This window comes from Acyrthosiphon pisum, chromosome X, assembly GCF_005508785.2.
Source record: "Acyrthosiphon pisum isolate AL4f chromosome X, pea_aphid_22Mar2018_4r6ur, whole genome shotgun sequence".
NCBI classification, from domain to species: Eukaryota; Metazoa; Arthropoda; class Insecta; order Hemiptera; family Aphididae; genus Acyrthosiphon; species Acyrthosiphon pisum.
Window position 1 is genome coordinate 124,848,284 of NC_042493.1, and position 977 is coordinate 124,849,260.

Consider the following 977-nt stretch of genomic DNA (forward strand, 5'->3'; position numbering starts at 1 on the left):
TAATTTATTAAACATACGAATGCGTGACTACGGTTATAGATTTAAAGTATAACAACATTATTGTCACGCAACATAATGCGCATAATATATTTTTCAGCCTTTTAACCATTCATTGTATAAAATATGCCAAGGCAACTGTAACATTTCATAATAATTATATACCATGTGTTTTTGTATACACATTTATTATTAACGAAGAAGAACTACGCGCTTAAACTTAATTCGCACTTCTTAAAACTCAATAAATTTGTAGGTCAGTACATAAATAAAAGGACTACGAAAATGCATATTATAATAATATGATAATTTATTGATTTTAGTATGTGCTGTACGGTGGCATAGAATCGAATTATTTTCAGGGGTGGAAACCGCCCATCTAGTGCTTGTGTTTTGTATGGGTTTAAAACGTGCTTGATATTTAATGATATATATAGAGATGTTAAAATACGGTATTTTATTTTTGTTTTGTATAATACCGTATTATACAGGTATTATACCAGTATTATACCGTATAGAACCTTGCAGTACCTTAAATTATAGGAAATTTAACATAAGTTATAACCACATTGTTAATTATGAAATATGAATTATTTTAAAATGGATTAATCGGAAAAATGGGTAAAAGTCAGAAAATAATTAAAAAACACATAATACAAGTAATATTTTAGAACTAATTCACCAAATTAATATTTATTCTTGCTACCATAATGTAGGAATGTAGGTACCATATGTCCATACACCTAGTGACTAGAAATAACTTAAATTTAAAATATTTTAATTACAATTCACATTTCATAGTAAATTATATTCTTAAAATATCAAATAAACTTAAAAAAAAATTAGGATTTGAGTAATCTTATTATCTGCCAACTAGCATATAAATATATCTACTAACTTTTTGGTTCCACACTTTTTTCTTCTTGTATGTACTAAGTACTTATATCTAATGTAGAATTTAGTAAAAAAAAATTATATGA